Source organism: Tympanuchus pallidicinctus, unplaced genomic scaffold (genome assembly GCF_026119805.1).
Source record: "Tympanuchus pallidicinctus isolate F22 unplaced genomic scaffold, pur_lepc_1.0 scaffold22, whole genome shotgun sequence".
Lineage (NCBI taxonomy): Eukaryota > Metazoa > Chordata > Aves > Galliformes > Phasianidae > Tympanuchus > Tympanuchus pallidicinctus.
The window spans coordinates 10,228,449-10,253,154 of record NW_026294739.1 but is presented as its reverse complement, the minus strand read 5'-3'; the positions used below and the strand labels follow the sequence as shown (position 1 = coordinate 10,253,154).

At 37.6% G+C, this 24,706-nt stretch overlaps 1 long non-coding RNA gene across 1 annotated transcript; it reads right to left on the bottom strand.

Annotated features, from left to right (window-relative positions):
- Positions 1-735: 735 nt before the first annotated feature.
- On the bottom strand, positions 736-9,780 carry LOC128082036 (uncharacterized). The gene is made up of 3 exons (XR_008207519.1): positions 9,707-9,780; positions 3,436-3,556; positions 736-1,628 (listed from the first exon to the last, which is right to left on the bottom strand). It is a non-coding gene; the product is annotated as an uncharacterized LOC128082036 (long non-coding RNA).
- Positions 9,781-24,706: the final 14,926 nt, after the last annotated feature.

Here is a 24,706-nt window from a genome sequence, read left to right as displayed (position 1 = left end):
ACACATAGGGAACACTGTTTTTTCTTTCCTCTGCTTTCTTCCAGAACATGTAGCAATGAAGTACTTTCCATCAGTATACTGTAAACCTTAGTCTCCTACCCAGAGGCAAGACCATGAAGTGTAGGAGATCATTTATCATAGCTCATGAATTATATGTGTAAAGTGAATATTTTCTGTAGCATGATGGGGGAAAGAAGAGTAAAATTTGCCAATTGCAGTTATCAAGGCAATGCAGACTTTGCTAGAAGCATAAAATAATTAGGATGACGTCTCTGATCAAAGCAAGTGGTGCTCTTGCTTTTGAACTGATCCCGAGGAAAGACTCAGTCAGCATTTTGATAGAGTAAAACTGAAGTCCTAAAAGGTTGAGGTTATTAAAGATTTTAGAGTGTTGGGTTTTTTTCAGTGAAATCAGAGTTAGTTAATTCTCTAAGTACACTATATTTGAGGTAAGCATTTTCTCTAAAATATTAACTAGATATTTCAGTTGCTGTTCTAAAGCATTTTGTAAAGTTATAAAGCTGAGCAATAACTGCATCACGTTGTAGCTTTCAGTAGTTCCAGTCAGCATAGTCCAGTCTATATAGAGGACAGCAGACTGGGAGGTATAAATTTACTCCCTTCAGCTACCTGCAGAATTAGATAATAGACATGATTTTTCAGACAGAGACATCCAGATCTACCCAGCCCTTAAGGAAAGGATGTCTGGGAAATTAGGTAGGTCATTTCTGCTACAAGTTCTAAAGATAACTGCAGTGCAGCCACAAGCATCAATACTGTCAGCCACTGCTAAACATAACAATTATGTTTGTTCTTGTGCTCTAGTTAGGAAAGAGGCACATTAGAGAGGCTACATCCTCCGTCCTGAGCTGAAAAAGAGACAGAGGAGGTTACTATGCTTTAATTACAAGCACATCTGCAAGGTAATTTGCTGTAGGGATGGCACTTCCCACTTTTCTCATGGATAACTGATAAAGAAATGATAAGAATGCATTTTATTTCTGTTGCTTGATGAATGATGAAAATCAGATAGCTTTCAAACTTAATTAAACATTTAAATTGCAGATTTGGTGCTGAAATTCTGTGAGGTAGTAAGACCTCACAGATTTGTTCTAAAACTGTGGTCAAGTTTCACCACTTTGCCATCTTTCAAGTGGAAAGGCCCGCAGAAGGTACTGGTATTTTGGATCTTGAAGCTCTGGCAGCTTCCAAAGTTCTCTGGAATGCTGCATTGTGTTTCCATTGGTGTTACTAAAAACTTAACTAGTTATTTTTCCTCACACATCAATTGTAATTTTTAGCCAGTTCTTAATCCAAGCCATTTCCTGTTCATCACAGAGCATCCTGCAATCAACATCCATTCAGTTTTTAAGAATAAACACCCAAGATTTCAGCAGGATCCTTTAGTATTCTTTAAGACTGTGTGTGTGAGATGCAGAACATTTACATTAGGCTTTAGATATCTTTTTAATGAACTTGACCAGGCAGCTGTGTTATGCTGACTAAGGTAAAACGTACTACAGACTTCTGACAGCACGGGACTGGAGCCAGTTGCTTGTTTACAGCTAATAGTCACTACAGATTTAGTTCCAAGTTTTCTCAGTGCGGCCTTCTCCCATTTTTCCAACCTGGAAGGAAAGAAAAAAAGATAACAGAAGTTAGCACACAAGTAATTATTTTTCTTTCCCCTAAGGAATAATGATTCGTCTTCCATAGCAAAGGTAATTTGCATTCACTTTTCCAGTAAGTCTGCTGTGTTTATGCAGTTACAGCTGATAAAGGCTAACAGGTAACAACAAGCCTCTCTACAGAATTCAACCCTTTTTAACTAGATTTTGGAGTTTACAGGCTGCCAATTGTGGGTAGCTGGGGTTATGGTATTCTTCCTAACACTTGCTTATTTTTAAGCTTACAAAGATCTTAAAAGTTTTAAAAAATCCTCCTAAGATTGTAAAATTCATTTGAGGCAAGAGATAGTGGCAAAAGAGCCTCAATTGGCTTCACTGATCAGTTTTTGCAGCAAATGATTGTGCTTTCAGGTGCATCGGTAAAATAGAATGAAAGTATATAAAATTTCATACTTTTTCTGTGTGCCTAACATTGTATATGTGCACCTATCTTTGTAAACTACACTGCATTCATTATGCCAGGTTTGTTAGGTACACATAGGCAAGCCCACTTTTGGAAAATACAGAATTTCATTGTAAAACAATTTACCTTGAGAATCAAGTCGTTTCAGAAAGCTCAAACACAATCTTTGCTTACTAATAATAGGGCATTCTTGATGGAGAAAATATTTGAACACTGCAGAGTCTTTAATGTTTCCTGTGACTACAGTAAGTTGTATGCACTGACAGGAAGCAAAGGTCTTTTAGTTGCATAGGTTCACAGTAGGAGATTAAGATAACTGAACTGCATCTTATAAATGATGGGTATTAAGACAGTATACAGAAATTCCACCCTGTGTCTGAAAAAGACTACCAAGAGAGAATCGCATTCATCTTGGGCATTTGACAGCTTTTTCCTCTTTCCACAGTTTTAAAGATTACTTTTACACTGACTCATTATTTAACCAAACTTTGTACCCAGGAGCCATTTGGGATATTTGATAACACTAACACACCTTTCATAAATTGTAGCATTTTATTACACATTCCAGCTTCCTAGGTTCCAAATTTTCAGCTCTGAAACAACAAAGCACTTACACAAACTTCAAATGCCACCTCAGATGCACAGGAAAAATGGTATATTTTGCTAACTTCCTAAAGATGATAGAGATTTTTCTTAAGGTGTTTTCCAAGACATGTTAAAATTTGAACTTACATAGCTTCTCAGTCGCACTGATTTGGTAAGTGTATTTTCTCTACCAGCTGTATTTTGATTGTAAATTACATGGAAGAGAAACAATTTATTCTGCTTCATGAAACAGTTCTGAAGTTTTCTATTATGTTACTAACATCTTAATTGCTTTTTTTTTTTTTTTTCTGTTTATTCCAAAACCTTTAAAAATATTTTTTTTACCCTTTTTCTTATGACATAACTCATTCAGCATAACAATTGTATTTGTCAAAATAGAACAAACAATTTCTGCTTTGGATGATTTAGAAATCACATTACTTTATTGCCATGTACCCCAGAATCATTGCTGACCACTCACATTTGAGACAGTGGTCCTAGTTTGACTGGCCTCTGCAAACTGCAGTTACTGATAATATAAAAGGTATCATAGAAGTTATTTTTCCAGGTAGCATTTGCAAAGACAGCTCAGTGGCTTAACAACTAAATAATGCACATTCGATTTTCAAAAGCAAATGGGATTTTTTCTAGGAGCCAGATTTTGAGTGTACAGACAGATTTCAAAACGTAGATTTGCAATGCTTTTTATCATACAGGAAAACACCTGCGAGATTTTGAAAAGCTTACTGGTTTTCTTACCTGGTCTTTCAACATCTAAATACCATTTACAGTTTGGCTCTATGTCAGGACTGGTATTAAGACTTGGTTTGTAGGTTTCTTTGTTTCTTGCTTTGATTTCCAATAGTTTACTTGCCATATCCTATGGTAGAGAAAAATAACAGCCTTTCTGTGGAATACTCTTGATTATATGGAGAGCAATGAAAGCCAGTTGAGATGAGTATAAGCCATTTTACCATCTTAACAGGTTTTGGATCTGACCACAACAAAAGACTCTGTTGATTACTTTTAGTAATGGCACTTTTCATCTATTTAATTATTCCTCACAAACGCCTTTAAAAGGATTTATTTTCTACACAATACATAGATAAATTATAATGATAAAACATAACGTGACACCATTATTCTCTAGGAAAACGGCCATAGCTTTTGTTTTATTTTCTTCATGTTTAATGCAAGTAATTTTCCATACACGCAGAAAGCTGTGTGTATGATCATTTCCAGCAAAGATCAAAGGAGAATTTAATTTCACAGCTTATCAATAAGAAAATCTTTCATTTTCTCAACTAATGTTTATATTCATAGGTTGGAAATTTGAGATAAATTTCCATAGAAGAATAAAAAAGTATTCATTCTCCTATGAAGGCTGCAGTCTGCCTGCACATAGAAGAAAGCAACTCCTGCCAGACTGCTTGTTTCCTGGCTAGATGCTGGACAAAAACCAAAAAATATTTTAGTGCTCCTTCTGCACCAATGCACCATTCAGCACAATGAATTCCTCCACCAAATAAAAGGTGAACAAGACTGAAGTGTGACTTTGTGGCTTGAGACAATCAGAAAAATGCTGCTCAAGTCCATGTGCTCTACTGCAAATTAAGTCACTGCTATCCTTCAGTTGCCCTTCTAAAAACAAAGAGAAAAATATTTACACAATAGGTGCAGATCTGCATAGAAGCCATTGATGTTATAAGCTGCTTAGCAGTTCTACCAGATACAATTTGCCATGAAGTCCATGGAAGGTAGGGAACCTAACCTCAGGCCTTAAAGAATTTAGCCACCTCATTTTCAAACTTGCCATAAATAACAGCCTAGTAAAGATAATTATTTATATGTGACTAGTGTACAGGTACAGAAAGAGATACTACAGAAGAATATATATTAAGATGTCCTGAAGAAGAATTCATTAACAAAATCAGAGCATAATTAGTTACTAGCCAAAGTTATGTCTCCAAGCATGACTAAGTATGACTGACAGTAATGCTGTGATTAAATGTATGTCCGTCCTAAAAGTGAGGGAGCTGTGAGAAACAAGGAATGCACAGAATCCCAGAGAGAATGATGCACATTCATCTTGTCTGTGCTTGCAGAATCATCAGCCTTGAGTAAGGAAAGACATATGATTACATTTTCCTAACAAAAGTCTGCACTATATGAGAAGGAGATTCATTATGTTGATAAGGATTTTAAAGTATTCCTTTCAGCTAACTGTGGAAAGTCAGTCACAGAACTATTTTGTAGACACTTTTAGCATAACGTATAGGGATGGGACGATCCTTGATCACCAACACCATTAAGCAAGTAAGCACACATTCAGTTGAAGGCATGTGATTAATCCCAAACTTCAGCAGACCTCTTAGGTTTGAGTTTAAGATTCTGGCGTACCTCACGGTTCACTACTCAGACAAGCAGAGATAGCCTCAAGTGCTTGGCTCAGAAAAAGAAATCTCCAAAAATGTCATTTTGATTTGAAATCTAAATTCATCCTAAAGAAAAACTCTGATGTGAAAGTACATTTGTTTCACCTACAGTAGGCAAAAGAGAGACATGTTCAGGTCTTCTAGCCTGCAGGCCTGTGCCATTCCTCCACAAGTACAAAATATCAAAAGTTTTTTGATGAGGTGAGCATGAATGAATTCTCTGTTTTCCAAATCACCAAGACTTGGCTGCAGAAGAATTCTCTGCCTAAAACATGGAGAAAGAATGAAAGGAATGTGGGTGTTCTTCCCTCTGGGGTTTAGTCTTGTTTATTTTAGAAGGCTAGCATCTCAAAAAGCTGACTTATGCTCCACAGCCATGTGTGAGTGATTTATATAATTTAGTGTAATTTGAAAAGCAGTTCTCTGCAACTCTGACTTCAGCAAAGCACAGAAATGTGTGCTTGAATGCCACTGTGAACAGATCTTTTCCTAAAACTAAGCTGGGCACGATTCATTCAGCAGTCCAACATCTTATCCTCTTTTACATCAACAATTGTTTTGTTTTTTTCAAAATAATATTATCGAGGCTTTAAGAATTTTATTTAGAGCCAGGCTGTTGAAAGAACAGGGTCTGCCACAACCAAAAGACAGATATGTGTCACCAAAGAGAGATGCACAGGACAATCCAGGAGTAAGACACTTGCAGGCAGAAAAATCATGCTGATTCTTCTTTCATGAAAGAGCCCAAGTGTGAAAGAGAAGTCATAGGAACTGAGAGAAAAGGCAGCTACAGAATATTGGTGCTGTGGCCCAGAGGGAAATTTGATAGATGAAATTATGAGCTGGCAAGAGCTAGAAAGGAGTTTCTGGTACCCACAATTTTTGCTAAGGGCCTAGAACATCAGAAAAGTTGTGCTGTCAACCACTTTCACACAATGATTTCTATATTTCTTCTACCGTAATGCATCAACATAATGATACTGCCTATCTTGTCAAGGCTCAAAAGTAAATACAGTAAAAAAAAAAACAACAAAAGCAAACAAACAAGAGACAACAGTGAAAGAGTAAACACAAATAAGAGAAATGCAACTTGACAGGCAAGTTTCAGGCTTTTTTTTTCCCTCTCCTAAATATAACTGTGATTTCCTGGGGTATGGTATTGTTCAGATTTTGACCCACTACTGTTTATCATATAGACATCAATGTCATTCAGCCTTCACTCTGACTTCATTAGTCATTACAGCAACTCCATGTTAGAGTCTTCTTACCCTTCACTTCAGGTTTCTGGTTATTTCCATCAAAACCAGCAACCTCTCACTTCTAGCAAATCCTGATGAACATAACAGAATGTAGCAATTAGTAGAAGCCAAAGGCAGCAGTATCAGAACTTCATCTTCTGTGAACACTTCTCTCACATTTCTGTACCCATATAAGAGGTCTAACAAATTACTGTGTTTTATTTTGCAAGATCTTACTGCATGAAGTCTTAATTCATTTGCCAAGACAACTTATTCCTCCAGATAAGGTGGATGCAGCCAGGTCTCTTATCTCTTCTGTATGGGAGTCCCATACAGTCATGCCTTAGAGGACATTCACACTTCTATTTGAAACAGAAGAAAATTAGAAGCTAGACTGCATATCTAAATTATACAGGGAAGGAAATGTGACAAGGGCAACTAGGACACAACCAGTTCTTCAAGGTGTTAAGTTTTATAGAACAAGTATATTAGTACTGAAGCAAAATTCAATGCCTCTAGAAATTACTGTGTGTCATAAGGATTTCACAGCGGCCTTAACATGAATTATTTATTTTTCTTTCTATTTATCATTTCAATATGTAAAGTAAGCACTTTCACAGCCATTTCCCAGACAGCTGCAGCTAGACAATTTTCAAAACTAAACTGAGATCTTACTTGGACACTAGTCACACCCCCATATTCAGGATTCAGTCACTTTAAAGCATTCTTTCAGGATCTCACGATAATTAGAGCTGGTGAAGTCAAACCATTTGGCCCATGCTTTACCAACACTGCTGCAGCAGCTAGTCCATGACAGTGACTACACAAAACTTTGTCAGAAGTATCAGCCCAGGCCTTGCCTGAAACAAGCTGCAGTTTCCCACAGGCACAAGTTGCAGTCATGCTGTTGTCTGTGACCACGCCATAAGTCAAACCAGTGACATTACATGCCTTTATATTGCCTTCCTTTCTCCTTGTGCTCAAAAAAGGGCAAGTTATTTTTAAACCAAAACATATCAGTGACCTTTGCGCACTGCTTTTCTTGCCTTTTCTGAACTGCCTTTTCCTGTTACTATATTGGGATTTTTGCTTCAAAACATTTTAAATTTAATTCTGCCATTTCTCATGCTACTTGAGGCAGCACTCGTTTATAAGAGCATCATAATTTTAGTTCAAAACTATTCTCATAAAATTAGAATATATACACTGAAAGCTGAAATTGCTGTCCATTGTGTACAAAGCACTTAAAGTGTTCTCCACTAATTACTGCCTGTAAGAAGAATTTTGTGGATCTGAACTGTGTTACACAGTTGCATTTTTCAAGTCACCCAATACAGAAATTCTGAAATTCCGGTTTTAGACTTTATTTTGAACTTTATTCTGTCTACAAAGGACAAGATATTTCCCACTCAGCATAAACTAGATGGTACAAAGGTAACTTGTCAACTTAAAATCTTATTAGAAACTGCACAGTGTTTTAAACAAACTCAGCATTTTTTGCCAAAGTGACCAAAGCTTCTTTCCAGAGCACAGAGTGGGAACTTATTAGGTAATTAAAACATCCCAATCATACAAGCTACAGAGTACCTGGACAAAAGTGAAGTCTCTTGAACAACATTGGCCAAGCCGTTCATCTCTATTTCTCCTTCCAAAGATTTGTCATCTTGAACTCTTTAGCGCACACGATGGTAGTCATTATTTAACACAGTGCAATGAGGCCTCAAAATTTGTTGACAAATCAAGGAAGTAGCATAAAACATATATAAGGTGCCAGTGGAGATAGTGGAATGGAGCTGAATTTAACACAATCTCTAAAGTTTCAGTAGTACAAAAATAGTAAAAGGCCTAAAAATTCCAAATTTATCAAGCTTTTCAATGTTTGTGCCAGATATTTTACTGAACTATAGACAAGCACTGAATCTGAATAGCAGTAGAGGGCTCCTCATTTGTCATCAGACACATACACATTCAAGTTTTTGTGCACCTTGTTCTCTTGCTCATTTCTTCACAGTCACATGAATCATAAGATATGGTATCACTCTACATTCCTTTTACACTTCACAAAAAACTCTGTATCCGGAAGATCCACTGAAGTTACCCACATCTAACACTTCACCTCCCTTTTAGGATTTGACAAGACATGGCAACGTTGCCAAGAGGAATCAAACCACGTGAGCTTGCAGCTTTGAGCGCAGTAAGAGCACCTAAATTCCATCATGTGGTACCCTGGAAGGCTGAACTGAATGAAAAGTTTACGATAACTCCTCAGCACAACAAAGCAACCCCAGATCTGTTATTTTAAATCTCATCCATAACTTTCAGTTTGGCTTTCAGGCACACACAAACCTTTATGGAATCATCATTTCAGTTTTGTTTTGCACATAATTTTGTTTAGCATTCCTTTTTTTGTTTAGCTACCACTTTTACTACGTCATGGATTTTACAGCTTCCTCTCAAGCTAAAGGTTCTTGCCTATGCACAGTAGATTGAAAGCTTTCTTATTAATATTTTACCATAACAACTCTCAACACTTCCGTGGTCTTTTGAGAACAGACATCAACCAAAATTGATTAAATATTACAAAAACTGCATTTTTTAAAAAGAATCTTGAATCATGCAGTATTTCAGTAAATGATGTAATGGTCGGAGTAAAGCAACGTAGTTCTTGAAGCATAACCTGCCAGATATTAAAGTTCTTACATTCTCCTATCAATTAAATATGAAAATCGGTTACTTTGAACAGCACTAATTTCAGCTATAAAATATATACTTAATATTTTAAACAATGCAGCAACTTCTTTGTTTCTAGAATTGTCAAGTATGTGACAATATTTTAGTATGCTTTGGCCTATTAATTCTGCACTCTAAATATTTAAGCCACTTGCTTATAATAAAAAAGCACAAGGTATATGTTGAGAAATGATTAATCATTTACATTTTTATAATATTTTCCATCCAGTAAAACTAAGGGAAGTTTTATAGGTTGCACAAGGGTCCGTTTCCTTGTTACAGCCAAACAGGGTTTCTGCAAAGCAGAATTTGAATACAGAACTAATTTAATAATAGATAGCAACCTTCTAGTGGAGAAAAAGAGTAATTTATTCAGTTGAAGTTGGAAATTCAATAATTTAACAGCAACATAGTACTCTTGATTCGCTTTGGTGCACTGACTGATATTGGAGCGGAGTGCAACTCACAGCTAACCAACCTCTGGGAAATCTCTACCTTTAGGTATACAAAATTGTATTGGTTCAGCATTGTATAATCAATCAACATACAGGTGTTATAATTAAGAAATATACAGGAGAGTTTGGCTAAGCAGGTTATTACACCAGGAAGAATAGATAGAGGGTTTACCCTTGTCCTGGGCTTGATGGAAAACTCCAAAAGGAGGGATCTCCAGAAAGAGATCCTTCCCCACTGGTAGTCAGCTCTTAAATGGGGTCTAGGAGAGGTGAAGCCAAGCTCCATCCCCTTCAGTAGCACAGGTGAATTGCCTTCAGCTGTGCTCCCAGGGCTAATCATTGCTCATCTCAGGTGATCAATCAGAGGTTCAGGCTGTGATTCAGCAGTTCCCATATAAGTGTCTATTGACATTGGAAAGATGGATTTGTGCCATTAAAGCTTCTTTCATGGTCATGATGGAAAATAAACTTGAAATCTGAAATGCCATTTATTGTTGCAAAAATCAGGAGCATGACTCAGTCTTTGCTGTTATAGTGCTAGCTTGGGTGATATGGCATGAATGATTCTGTGTCAGCAGTACAGCTATACCTCTTAGTGTACATGATGTTCTTTCCTCTACTGCTGATCCCATATGCTTAGTCTCTCATGCATGTTTTCTGTAACTCTTCATATTACACATTAACTTGCCTGCATTTTCTTCTTCAGATAGCAGTTTTGGTCAGCTTGCTACAAATCTTAAGACAGGGCATATATTCATCATCAAAATGAAATAGGATAAGACAGCAACCCAGACAGAATTTATGCAGAATCTGAAGAAGAGCAAGTGATGGTTTACACATTTACATAGCATGTAGGAGCTACCTGCAGATTTCTAACATGTAATTCTTGATTTGATTCTCTATCACATCTGCTACCTAGGAGACTGCCTGTGGCTACCAAATGCAGTATGACAGTTGAAATTTGCTAACCCTTAACATGGCCCTATTCTGAATAAATAAGAAAATGATTTTGCACTTTTTCTATGTTTTTTGTCTCACTGACTCGAAAAAGGCAGTCTGACCCCTAGGACACACTTCAAGGTTTTTGGTTTTGCATTTTAAAAGTGCTGAAGGGCAATCATGCCACTGATGCAATGGTATGATTATTAATCATTGGTTCTTCATAGTAATTGAATTAGATACTTGGGAGTAGCAATTTTCTTTCTATGCTAATTATGGTGTTTATTGTCCAGATTTCTTATGCTTTAAGTTAGTTGACTGAAGTGCCTAGAGAACAGATATCTTCTGATTTTATGAAAGGATCGGAACTAAACGGACAATCACACAAAACAAGTCTGCTCTGATATTAACCCACATTCAAGAAAAATATTTAGCAAATACTTAGCTGTTTTGAAGCTTTAGTTGTTTATTTTAGCTTTTCCTGATGCTCACTAAAAACCTAGCCTCAATAGAAGAATCCATTCTAGAAGACGCAGAGTGCCAACAACTTGTTTCAAGATCCACTCTGCCAGTGCAGGGCAGGCATACAGTGGTGCTGGGTACAGAGGCACACACTGCTGTTCACTCCTAAAATATGTAGCATCTCCTCAATCACAGATATAATTAAACAAACTGGCCAGCAGAGACCTAATTTACCTTCTAACCAACCATCTGTGCACTTAGGCTGGCTCCAGGATGGCAGGATCTATAACCCATTTCACCCCCACCCATCCCTACCTATTTTTTCTGCAGTGACAGAGAGTGAACTGGAATGCAGATGCAAAATGAACCAGTTCATGGAACTTAATCAGAAATACGGAGTCAGATAAGCACGACTTTTCCTCAGTTTTCAATTTTGCTGCATGGTGGCTGATCAAACAACTGTAGAGTTGTCAGCTCCTAAATGAGGATAATAGCAGGAATATAGAGCTGAGTTAGCAGGAGTAAACAGTTGAATCTGCTGATTCAGCCTCTCTTTTGAAACTTCCTTGTTATGTTGGCTTCTCACTGCTACAAGGGCAGGGGAAGAGCTCAAGACAACTCCTCCAGTAGCATCTGTACAAATCAAGGGGGGGGTTTCTCTTACTTATTTCCTGAACATCTATTTTAAAACTTTTCCTAAAACATAAACCTGAATTTAATAGAAATACTTGAACATGAATTATAATCTCCTTCTTTAAAATTTCATCTCCATCTTGCTCATCAATAAGTATTGAAGCTTGTTGTCTTTTTTTATCTATCTATCTCTACCTAAATTTCAAAGTAGACCTTCCTGTATGGTAAGGACTGACAGCTTTATAGCGATGGAAAGCCCTATGATCTTGGATTCTTAAAGAACAAAAACATGAAAAAGTGATTATTTTAGGTAAGTCTATGATTCTATGAACCTGGAAAGGGTTCTGAAGGTTAGGTACAGCATTCTCCTTTGCCTGAAGCCACTGCACTTAATCACCAATGTTTACAGCTTTCTGGATATGAAGATCAAAAACAAACAAACAATAGAGCTAGTGAAGATTTTTAAGCGTCTCTGACCCTTCAAAAGTAGTTTGTGCACACCCAGTGTGCCATCCCCTAAATAATTATTTGTACAGTTTAGATATCTCCTACACAATTAGGCCATGGCTTCACTATTTCAAACTTGAACTCACTAAACCTTTGAACTCATTACAGTAGCACTCTGTTGCATACATGAAGAACTTAATTTAAAATCAATATATAATCCAATTACTAACTTGTGAACAGGAGAGAGATCTCTCCCAGTATTCTTTTTTCCCTATTGTGGATGCATACTAAGCTCATATAAAGATTTTTGAATGTCTAGTTGCTTATAACTTGTTTCATGTTTGCAAAATTAATGTGATTTTTATTACCACAAGTGATAAATATGGTTTTAGAAATCATTCACCACTCAGACACTTACATCACCTGAATTAAACCCTCTCAAAATATTTGAGCCGAAGCATCCATCCCACCATCACTTGAAAAGGCAGAACTGTGTGCATGCTGAAAGGACACAGCCCGTAAGTTAAGGCACAGACAGCGTACACAGCACAATGAGCTCTTAGGGGAAACAATTTTTTTACTCGTTGGTTTGTGGAGCATCTATTTTATCACACTACACTTTTCAGTTTGGCCTTCACTGATGTACTGAAGATCTCACTTGGGAATTCAGAATGATAATTTTTCCCCCACTTCCCTTGAACAATTAACTGTAATGTGCAATGCAGCAATAATTTACAATGTGGCTCTAGGCTAAAAGCCTACTGCAGATTCTTTGCTAGAAATACTTATTAACACAACTAATATCAAGGTCATTCTCAAAGCCTTTCAAGCGCATCTATAGAATTTTTGCATTTGTTTGCCCAGAGTTAAGCTGTAAGGTCCATTACATTAACAGACACATGTAAGATCTGGTTTTACTCAATCTGTTTTAAAATTTATTGTCAAATGATTTTCATGTCTTAGGAAGCAAAAGCTCCAAATATAAATGCATCTCTGACAGAAACATTTATATACAGACCGATTTAAAAGATTGCAGAGTCTATCTGTCATGATACTATGACGTCTAAATATATAGCATTGCTGTTTTGGGGGAGTTCAAATTTTGACCTCCATATATTTTCTTACATACTAATGAAATGAATTTAAAACTTAAAATAACCTGTTATTTCAAGTGCTTGTAAGTTTTAGGCAGTAGGCAGTAAATTTACTTTTATATAAATAAATGTTATCTCATTACCAACAATCTCCATTAGAATCTAGCAGACCATGAAATAGACTTTGCAAGATCAAGCAATGTGCTAAGGCCCAGAAAAACATTATTTTAGCTCCCAGCTTCAGAAATTATGAGGGAAATGAAGCACTATATTACAGTTTGAGGTACACACACTATATAAGCCTTTTTAGTCAGAAGCACTAGGAAAGAGGAGATTATTCGTAACTGCAAAAAGTACAGTTAGGTTATTTGGCACCTTTACTTTAATGTTCTAGTGCTTTTAACTTCTTACAGAATGTGCTTTTACCAGAGAAGAGGTTGTAATACTTCCAATATAGGATAAGCTCATTTTAGACAGCAGAGGAGACAACTACATACTGACGCATTACCAGAAGCAACTTGCCTATTCAGAAAAAAAAATATTTGCACACTATGGTATGAAAAAAAAAAATCAAAGCAAAACAATTAAAAAAAAGTGTACCAGCTAAATGTAATACTTAGGCATCGTATCTTGAACTGGCATTTAAAGTCTGGGGGAGGACAGTGAATATGTAAGAGAGACAGCTCTTGCACATGGCTTTAGATCTGGCAAAGAACACAGACAGAACTAGAAGCTGATGATTGTGAGTTATTCAAAGCAAATGTGAAGTTCAGGCAAGGAGACCTGCGGAGGGGTCAGGTGAGCTGGGTTCCTGAGGTGACGCTCGGCCACGCTCTCGGGGCAGGTTTCAATCCAAGACTGATTCTGCAAGTTCTGTAAAGGTTGCTGTGACTTCCAGATTGACTGCAAGCCTAAAAGTTTCCTGTAAATTTGTGCCTGTAAGTAAGACAGACCCCAATTAGTATAACCAAAGTGAGAATATTTGGACAATTCTAATACTACAGATTTTCAGCAGCCATTTCACTGGTTAGCATTTTTCCCTCCTAACCTTAACTCTGCTGTCCTGTTCTGCAGTGTGACGGAAAGCAGGGAAAAGGGCTTACAGTACACTAAAGTCCACAGAAAACAAATTCATTTAAGAAACAAGGCGTTCCTCATAGCTAAAGAAATAAAATGTATTTTCCATTCTGTGAATACTACATTAAAAAAAATAAAACATTATAAAAAGAGGAAATGTTGCAAGTCAAAATAAGAATGCTTTTAAAGTTAAAGTTTTTAGCAGTTCATCCAGCCTTACTTTTTCTTAATCCATATAAGAAGTTATCAGAATCAATTCTAGAATATGGAGATGCAGATGTGGCCCCTGATCCCTTCTCTTGACTGAGGAACAAGGCAGAACTTTGAGAAACACTGAGAAAACAGCAGGCCATCTGAGGATACGGCAAGCACTGTGCCTCGCCCCCAGCCAGTCACTGTTCATTTTCTGTAACCTGGAAGAGAGGATTAGGGCATTTTTGTTTTGTTTTCTTGCTTGTTTTGAGAGAAGCCCAAAGCCCTTTCCAACCTTCATCTCCCAGGATTTATTACTCCCTAAGTACCTGGCTGTCTTCCCAAAATACTGTGAAGGCAGGACAGGAAGAAGTGTCCCCAAAGGCTCTTAGAAGACAGAAAAAGCACATACACTCAAAAGTCGGGATGTGCTGAGGACATGAAGAAATGTGCAAAGGCGTTTAGAAGATGGGGAATGAGGACTTTAACTAAATCCAATTCAAAAAGAGAAATTGTGCAGGTGAGAGCTTTAGCAGACCTCTCCCAAGCAGCCCCCATGCAGCCTTGTGTTCAAATAGCACAGGCCTTCCAAGCTGCTGAGGTAGGAGTTAATCAGTAACTTCTATGAGGAGCGCTTTAACTGCCAAACGCTCAGCTCCACTGAAGACAAATACTGCAGGCACTATGTCCTTCAAGAGACATAAGCTCACTCTTTGCAGGGCTCTCCCAGGAGGCTGTGCCTGCTGCTCTTAGCTGTCTGAATCTTTTCAATGACTTCAAATACATCTCAGTTCTTCTATCCAGACTGCAGTACAGCTCCTATCTCAGTGCCTGGAGCAGTCTCTCAAGAGTTAACTTCTCCTCATTCCCTCCTGCCATGGTTACCACAAACTTGCATAGCTCTTTCCCACAGAGCTTTTCTCAACCAGACAGAAAACAATTCCCATCCACACCATCATAATTAGGTCACATTCAATAATCTACTCATCAACTGAGTTCAGTTTATCATCTCTCCTAAAAAGACAATATTGTTCCCCAAATCTGAGAGACTTAAAGATAAAATACAGTCCTTACGTACTTGTAGCAGTAGCCTTTGGACACCTTTAGATTACACATAAGTCACTTTAGGACTGAGTTATCTTCTTCATAGCAGCCCATATGGTGCTGTATTTTGGATTAGGGGCTGGAATTCTGTTCTGGCTCTTTCTGGACAGCTTTTCCACCACGTCTCCTACAGCAAGTGGCTGGGGATGGGCAGGAGGCTGGGAGGGAACACAGCTACGGCAGCAATAATTGCCTTCTATTTTCCCTTAGCTGCTCAAATCTCTTTCTCAAGTGCTTCTGAAGCCCCTGAAAATCAAGACCTACAAATGTTACTTAAATGCACATATCTTGCCGCTAGCCTGGGCCCATCTGATGTTATGAAAACTGACTGCTCAGGTGCCATAGTCACCAGACATTTAGCACACATTTCTGCAGTGAACTTCCTTCCACTCTCCCTCAAAAAAAAAAAAAGACTCAAATTATGGAATAAAAGTTATAGAGGCAGAGGGAACTGACTTTTGACCCCTGAACAACATGCATTTGCTGTTTTAAAAATATTTATGGAAATGCGTCTATCTCTAAGAAAAAAAATACAGCTTCAGTGTTATTTTGCTTTATAGCCCATTGTACACTGAACAGTATGTAGTAAAGTAACTAGTAAAGCCCTTCCTTCGAAGTACTGAATGCTGCTGAGGGTAAGCAGACTAGCACACTATGAATGAATTAACAAACCAAAATAGAAAGGACAGGGATCATGTATTATCCAGCATTAATGGCTTAACACCTCATTTTTAAATAGTCACAGTTAAAGACCGATTGTTCCAGATGGCATTTAGATGATAATCGGCAGCTTCTGCTGTCATTGTTTACTAGAGATGTTAAATGAAGAGACAAATAAAAATACGGTGTTATGGCAGCATCATGAAGTGGGCTTCTTAGCTCTTGCAGGCATTATAGAGGCCTTGTAGGAGCTTTATAAGAGACTATAAAGCAGCAACCCTTGATTTTTATCAGTTTTGCTAGGAAAAATATCTGTTTATCCACTAACAGGCAAAGTGTCTCTGTGGAATAGCTCCATGGGAACTCCAGTGACCGCATATGAATACTTGGTGAAAATAACAACTCCTTCAACAGTGCACCTTTCATCTACTATTAGTGCATTGAGTCTGATGTACATTTGTCGTATGGTAACTGCATGTAAAGGCTATGAGCCATACGGAATTGAAGTGCGAAATTTCAGGAAACGTTCATAACCAAAGTTCAAAATACTAAAAAAGAATTCTAATCAGTTCTACTCTCTGCACACAATACCAGATCATTTTTCATTTTTACCTTTTTAATCTAATTTGGGAAGATGAAACAAGAGTTCCATATTAATAAGTTACTTTTTTTTTATTAACATTGTAAAATGTGTTTTTGTAAGTAGGCATTAAACCGCACACTGACAGAGCCTGTCCATGAATTAAAGAAGGACCAAAGTATATGAATTTGATATTCAGACTGCCTCTCATTGAAGGGGAGAAAAATAATAATCCCCATTACCATGCCAAGCTAAAACAAGTTTTAGAGTTGCTAAAGCTAAAATTTAAAAATAACTGCTGAAGACACTGTTTCAAACAGCAACGTTGGCTTTGTGTAAATCAAGGACAAATCATACTGCTTATTGAGGAGCTCCTCTCTTTTTTTGATATGTCTCACTTCAAACAAAAAGCAGCAAAGAAAAAAATGAAATGGAACCATGAGCTTCCATGCTTCTTATTCAGCATCTGAAAGTAAAACTGGTGTACTGGCATATGTCTAACATTTGCAGAGCATGGTCTTTTTAGTATTATTAAGGCCATTTAATTGCATAATCAGCTTGATGTAGTTATGGTCATAGTTTGCTAAATATTTCATTTGCACTTCATTTTCTATTCCAGTCTTTAAAAACAAAAATTAATGAACAGCAATCCTAGTGCATATTTAGGCTACATCCAGTCTAGAAATAATTAATTTCCTCTGGTGTCTAATAAAGCTTTCCTGAAGGGATGCACACAGATAATGGTCTTCAAGCATATTTTAAACTAAGACAAATATAAACTCAATTCTGTGTGACTTGTTTTAAACTTCAATTTGATTGTGTGTGTTTAAATGCTTTGCTGAAGCAATTTAGCCGTGCGGATGGGGAAAGTTTCAGCGTTTGAGCGTTAATCTTCAGAAGCCTGATCAATGGAGACAGACTTGTTCTGATGCACTCAGGCTGACAGGAAAGCAGCAGAATACACAGAATCAAGAGCATAAGGAAATCTTTCTCTTCCAGGAGAAAACAAGTAGAAGTTTCTACTGGAAGCCTTAAGTCCACTTTTTCCAGAAGTCTACCTAATGAAACTCCGTACAGGCAAATATTACCAGATTCTGGTATGGCATATAAAAGCATTTATTTCACAGTATTGTGATGAGTGAATTTTCTTTTACATATAAAATCCAGGAAACCTAACCCAGCGATACCATATATGCTGAAAATCAAAATGTTGCAGATTTTTCACATATTTTATATTTCAGGATTAACCAATTCTTTGCCATGTCTCAGCCTCTGATAGCACATCAGTAAGGGAACCTCAACTTGATTTTAAAACTGCATACACGTGACAACACTGTAGGCCTTCACAGTTTTATTTTAGTATTCAGGCACTACTGCATGCATAAGATGTAGGCATAAATGTGTGACTGACACAGCTTTGCCTAAGCCACAGTGACCTGAGCTGGACTTCAGCATGGTACACATCAGCAGTGGAAGCACTGCCCAGGGGAATGAGAGTGGAAATAGCCATTATTTACTATTCTTTTGGTAAAGGTGTTTGTGCTTTTCTGGACTCAGAATACAATGCTGTGTTTTGTAAACAAAGGACTTTTGGAGGAAGGACTTCTCTTGTACAGAGTAGAATAGTAGGAAAGGAAGTAAGTTAATTCAGTATTCACTTGGAGAGATCTCTCCAGGGATTTTCAAAGGTTCTTGATCATGTCAGAGCTGTTAGCTACAGAGCAAACGTCCCCTAACTTCCTTTAGAAAAAAAATCTCAACCACTCTTCCATGGTTGTCTTCCTCATCAGCTGTCCATGATGGTGAGTAGTATTCTTTTTCAATTACTTCACAAATTCTTCTGTTTCACTGAAAACCAAGGCAATATCAAAATCTCATTTTCTTCCAGAAGTGTTACCATTGTATGTCGTTTAGCTGCCATGAAAAGATACTCTACAAGGATGCCTCAAAGATCCTCAAAAGATGCCCCTATAGGGCATTATTAAAACAGAATTTATGCACATAAAATAGGAGAATGTAAAGAGGTTCACCATAGCCTGCTACCTTAACTAACAGTTAATGCACCTATTACTTTATCTCTTTGTTCCACTAGGAAAATAAGTTAGCAGATAAGAGGATTTAGCCTAGAATTCAAGTAGTTAAATATTACAAAACTTAAACAGACTTCACGAAGTAGTTAAATGTTATTGAGTCTTAGTATATTCAGCAAGTAAGCTGTGTGCTAACCCTTCCCATACTCAGATTTGAAAAATGTAATTGGAAGTATAAGAACATTCTCAAGAATCTTGCAAGGAAAACAAACGAGCACCTTCACAGATAAACAAAGTAGGATGAATGAAAAGGATACCTGTAAACCTTTTGACTCAACATATAAATATGTATTATTTTCAGAAAGGCTACCTGGTTTTGATACCCTTGAATGCAACATTTCTCACAAGAGGCCAAATTACTTCAAAGAATGTCTGACATCTACTTAAAATTAAAAAACTCACATGGCATTTTTATCCTTTCATCTCATTTCCCTCTACACTTCATCAACAAATGTCAGGGGCTACTTAGAGGTAGCTGTGATTCACCAGTTAACCATCTCTACATGTTGATAAGAGAACCAACAAGTCACTAGAAGTCTTTTCTAAAGGCTAGACAAAGCCAGGCCTCAAATAGATCATAAGAATACAGATCCTTGAACGGCAAACACTTGAATCTGAATACATTGTCAGTTTTCTTTATGGGGATTCACCAGACCACACCATTCAGCTGTGATTCACTGTGAATTAATACTCAGTACACCTTTTTGTTACAACTGTTTCCAGACAGTCAGAGGGTGGCTGGAGGGGAAAGTTTCCCAGTAACCAGACTCAAGATGTGAAGGAACCCACAAGACACACGGTTGTCCTCTGAGTTAAAGGCCGGCTTCTCTTCAACGGGAGCCTGACAAAGCTATGCTGGCTAAAGCCTGCCATGGGAGGCTTCCTTTTGATAGCCAGCACCTTGCATCAAACTGAGCTAGTAGGCAACACATCCTAAGCCCAAGAACTTTGAAACATTTGGAAGTGAACCCTTCTGTCTCCACCTGCTTGCTACTTTTGTTCCCTGGAGAGCAGCTAGCATCCACCAGCACTTGGCATTAAGATTCATTTGTCATTAGATAAGAACAAGGAAGAGCAGAAGTCAAGTTTGTTCTATCCCTTGATTGCAAAGCAGAAAACAGCTACTAAAAGGAAATCAGCTGAACAAAAGATCAACATCTACATGGAACTCAGAGTGATTATGGGCTGCTGAACAGATTTCCTTCCGTGGACATCTCTGAGCTGCCTGTGAAGGGGCTATTTCAGCAGACATTTTCCTCTCATTGTTTCTTCTTTGGAAGAAACAACTCTTACCCCAGTTCACAGTCTTCTAATTATATTCCTTTTCTTTTTGCTAAATATTGAGTACAAACAAATCTTAACAACAGACCCTGACTCCCCAATAACCCGCTCTTCCTGCAATTCAGTCCGCTGATATCGTTGTATACCAGGTGCATATTAACATCTTTAGCTCACTGGGAACAAAAGCTCTTCTAAACATCATCCCTTCTGAGTGACTTTCCAGTGCAGTTGGTGTGTTTTGGGGGTTTCTGTTTTGTTCTGGGTTTGTTTGTTTGTTTAAAAAAAATAATAAAAAAAAAAAACAAGCATGGCTCACTCCACCTGCAAGGCACATACAGTAAGAGAAGTTTGATTTGCAACTCCAGTTTTATAGTATGTTGTGATTGTAAATTACCAAAAGGTATTTTTAGACATACAAATCTCCTAGATGTCTTTAATAGTCAGATCCTGTCTTTTTCCCCACTTATCTTCCAGTTACTCACTTGTTCCCACAGACATTTTCCCATCTGCCTTGCCGTTTCATCCCATAAGTTAGAACTATTCCAAGGACATTAAATTTTAATACACATATCTAATAACATTTATACAATAGAAATAACCTCTCTACCTGGAAGACAATGAATTAGGAGTATTTCTACAAGTATCAAAGAGGTGATGAAAACATTGCCATAGATAACTAATTTTTTTAATGCAGCTCAGGTTTTCTTGCATGCTCCAGGGCTGCACAACAGCAACATGAATTCCCTCCTTCACCTTACATGCAATGCACTAGCAATTATTCTGTACCGAACTTAGGCTTAATTAGCGAAAGAGAGCACAAGTTTCAACAACTCACAGTTAATATCCACGTACTCTGTAAAAACCTCTAGGATGAAAACCATGTCCCTCTAACTCAGTTATAGGTTTCTACTTCCCAGTTTCATCCTGCATCTGTAAAAGGTCTGTTCTATGTCTTCTTAATTACAAAACAAACAAAAAACCCTAAAGATCTCCTTTTTGCACCATGCATGTATTCTTATTTCCCCTATATGATACCCGATCTGTCTTCTTGTCATGATCACAATGCTGCTCTGACATGACATGATTCTTTATGTGATGGATAGTGCAAGTCATGTGAACGCTGGCTAATAGAAACCCACCTGTCGCACCTAAAACATGCCAAGCAATTTGCTGACAGCGACAGCAGATTAATCAACAGAGTGGCTCGTTGCTTCGACACAAAGTCTAGCATGACTGGGGCTTTGGCATCTCACAGGAATAGCAATGAATGCAGCCTCGAAGGAAGCCAAAGGAATGAAGTCAGTCAGGCACTACTGTGAAGTTACACCTGGACTTAACGATGTTTTACCTACCTAGGTGCTTGCTTCCTCCACGCAACAATATCATTTCTTGACTTCTTGAGGTGTTGAGGCTTGATGAAGTTCCACCTCTCCAAATCACCTATTATTTGAATCTCTCCAGGATACTTTTACTCAAAAAAAAAAATGAGATTGACAGCAGTATACCTATGGAACCATCTAATGTAGCTATAGCTTGTGCTCCCAGTTACTTTCTATTCACAAAAGTGAAATGCACTTTAAATTGTGACTAATGCAACAAACCTACACAATATATTTTTGTTTGTTTGTATAACTGAGAAGTTCAGATAATCTAATAAAGGACACATGCTGGACGAGTATCACTCCAACCAAGGGAGGACGAGAGTAGCTGCAATAGCATTCATACCATCATCAATTGTAGAGATAATACCTTTGCAATAATAGGTTATGGCAAATATATACATGTACATGCATGTTTGTAGGTATATAAAAAGCTTGTTTTTACATATTTATACATGTAAAATTTGTGTATGTATGTTTACATTCGTATACATACATGATTTGCATAATGACACCTGTAAAAAAAAATAATAAATAAATGATGCACAGTCTTCAGAGCTGAGAGGAGTCTCAGTCAACACAGCGCACAAATCAGCTTACAGAGAGCCAACCACAGCGAGTTGTCAGGGACTGGGCTTACATTAATGCTTTGGTTGGGGCAATAAGGCAGGTTTGAAGAGAACCACTCGATTGCCTTCCCACTTTCAGATGAGGGCTTGGCTGCAAAGCAGTGCTCATACACATGAACCAGGTTCCACGCAGAGAAAACCAAGCCAAAGGCACCTATCTGTGTGCATGCCAGATGTCTCCCAAGCCCTGACAGACTCATGCAAGAACAAACTGCTAATTGCACATACACATATTGAAGGTGCTCAGCCCACAAGATAAGACTGGATTTATACTGAAGCAAAAACTCAGACACACAGCAGTAAGGATGCAAGGATACCGGGGCTCTGGCATTAGTGGGAGATGAGTTTCAAAACCAAAAAGCTGAAGTATGCTTTGCCATATGCACGTAACTGTGGACATGCACTGCACAAGTACTGCCCTCTCATTCACTGAGTGTCTGCTGTTTATAGAAAGAGCTCCCTTAAAGACAGCAATGCTTAGAAGTTGTTGACAGCTACATCTGCTCTCTGCCAGAGCTAAAAATTTACTCTCAGTCAAGTAAGCATGAGCACATTAAGCTCAACCATCTTGAGATATAGTCTGCAAAATCAGTGTATCTAAATAAACAACCAGAACTGCTCATTAGTCTACAAGATTTGGAATCATAAGGCCCATTACTGGTAGATTCATTTCCTAGGGGTAATACGAAGTCAGCAAGTTTGCAATATCCCTGTGATTTTTTCTGTCCTCAGAATTTGTATCCTATTTATGGCCCATGTCAGGCCTGCCTAAGCAACCAGGCCCCTTTTCCTACATTGAAACCGTAAGCTGATGTGCAATAGTTTTTTAATACAATAAAACATCAAAAAATTCCCCGCAAGAAAACGGACAGTTTTCTTCTTAAAATATATTATAAAAAGTAGCTGTTGAAGTCCATGTGACATAACTGCATACATATTAGACTTTACAGTAACTAGACATTCCAGAACAACCACAGAAGTTGAAAACTTACAAGTCAAAATTATGTTAACAGTTGGCAGCAACGAAATCAGCTGCTGAAGTATTTTGAGGATTCTCAGAATTATTTGTGGAGGAAGAAAAAACAAAACACTAAAACCAAGATAAAAATCCACTAAACTTTGAAAACCTCATTTCTTCATAAACACACAAAGCTTGCATTCGGCTAAGCCACAGTTATACCAAGGATGCATTAAATGGATACACAAAGCCTCCACAAATAATATCAAAGCTAGAACCCACGGCAGGAGTTCAGCATATACAACAGCATTGTGTTTAGAATAGGAAGATGCATATTACAATTTGACTAACAGCACACTACTTGAAACCCTGACCTACAAAAAATAATATGCAGCTGAACACAGGCTGTATATTAAACAGTACATCTGGCTTTGAAGTATATTCTGCATTCACATTCAGTTCTCAGAAGACAGGAGTTAAACTAGCAAATATAGAAAACAGCTTAGACACTTCCTTTTAATGTCAGAACTTCCCTGCTCTGCCCTGAACACGCAAGGTAGTCTTCATGGCAACTGTGCATTACTCAGGTTCCTTCTCTTTGTCTAGCTTTTGAAGCACACAAAACAGGTACATTCTCATACTTACAGAGTGGCAGAACAACGGATCCTTCATTTTCCTAACAAAGTCATGCAGATTCTACAAACATAGACAGCCTTTGTAGAGGCTTTCTGCAAAGTAAAGCCACAGGGCTTTTCTGCATCCAGCACTGTTGTGTACAGCACAAGTTAAACTACCACAGATCTTTACTTGGAAGACTAATGAAATGTGTTTGTAAAACTCAGCATAACATTAAAAAAAACAAAAAACAAGACAATGTTTAGAAGTACCCTAGTGAGATCTGGAGAGTTGTTTAGAAGACTTAAGAAAAAAAAAAATGAGCACAGATAATTATTTTCTTTAAAACACTTTAAAGTAAAGCCAGAATTAGATAAAGGTCTGTTTAAACTACTTGCACATCTTTGAACGTGATTAAGAATTAAGGAAACAGCAAACAAAAAGCTTGCAGACATTTAAAGTAAAAATATCAGCAATGATGATAGTGAGTGAACTGGTCACATGAATGCCATTAAATAAATCAGCAGGTCTGCGTCAGGAGACTGAAAGAAGCTACATTTCCCTTACATTGCTCTGATATTCACCCAGACAGATGCATTTTAACAGATGGCTCACGGTCCAATCCACGTCACAGGTTTCATGCAACATAGGAATCTAACATAGCAAAGACTTAAAGTTAATACTGACTTCAGACACATCAGAAGGAAAAACAGGAATCCATGAGACTACCATAGATGCTGTCTACAAAATCATAGCTGGACTGTAAGAAAAAAAAAGCCACCAAAATAATTAAGTGCTCATTAATGGGAGTCAAGGTCTTCACTCTAATAAATTTACAGCAAACTGCATTTAAGCCAGTCTTCTGTGGTAAATCAGAGCAGTATACAAAGTTTAATATACTTTCGAAGTCTCATAATAAACTATCTGCAGTACTGTGTCCAGTCCTGGGCTCCTGCACTCAAGAAAGATACGGAGCTACTGGAGACCTGAGACTGTTCATTCTGGAGAAAAGTGAGAGGGGATCTTACCAAT